Source organism: Ictalurus punctatus, chromosome 28, assembly GCF_001660625.3.
Source record: "Ictalurus punctatus breed USDA103 chromosome 28, Coco_2.0, whole genome shotgun sequence".
In the NCBI taxonomy this organism is placed as follows: domain Eukaryota; kingdom Metazoa; phylum Chordata; class Actinopteri; order Siluriformes; family Ictaluridae; genus Ictalurus; species Ictalurus punctatus.
Genome location: NC_030443.2, coordinates 1,259,255 through 1,260,255, shown reverse-complemented (window position 1 = coordinate 1,260,255; position 1,001 = coordinate 1,259,255).

Here is a 1,001-nt window from a genome sequence, read left to right as displayed (position 1 = left end):
ATGACTATCTTTCCATCCATCCAGTGAGTTTTAATCTCTCACTATCAGAAACACCGTTCTCTTCGTTCTGCTGTTACCGAGTCAGAACTAAACCAAACAGGGCTTTAAGTGATGGCTATTTCGGCTCTTTTCAGTGAGTCAGCTCGTTTGACTCGGCTCACCAGTAAGAGTCGACTCGTCCCGGCGATGTTATCGATCCTTGTGAAATTCTATGATATTGGCTTATAACTATGGCTTAAACTGTCAAATGAAATATTTCCTTGACTTAACAGAATGACTTCCTTTTGTATTTGATAAAATCTGTTTGAATAATCATCCTAAATCAGAAAGTCACCAATCCGAGTCTGAATCAGTGAATCAGTGTCGTTTTTAAACGCAAAGGTCCAGGAATGATTCTGAAGGCCAGTGGGAAGAAACTGTCCGTGTGTCTGGTTGGTTTGATGCTCAGTGATCTGTGAGCCAGAGAGTCGCGGATGATTTGAATCGCTCTGCCTCGGGAACGTCATGTCCTGATGTGTGTGATGGATGTGCGGAGGACAGACTCGGCAGCGTCTCTGTAGGACCGGACTCGGCAGCGTCTCTGTAGGACCGGACTCGGCAGCGTCTCTGTAGGACCGGACTCGGCAGCAGCTCTGTAGGACCGGACTCGGCAGCGGCGCTGTAGGACCGGACTCGGCAGCGGCTCTGTAGGACCGGACTCGGCAGCGGCTCTGTAGGACCGGACTCGGCAGTGGCTCTGTAGGACCGGACTCGGCAGCGGCTCTGTAGGACCGGACTCAGCAGTGGCTCTGTAGGACCAGACAGCGCTGTAGGACCGGACTCGGCAGCGGCTCTGTAGGACCGGACTCGGGAGCGGCGCTGTAGGACCGGACTTGGCAGCGGCGCTGTAGGACCGGACTTGGGAGCGGCTCTGTAGGACCGGACTCGGCAGCGTCTCTGTAGGACCGGACTCGGCAGTGGCTCTGTAGGACCGGACTCGGCAGCGGCGCTGTAGGACCGGA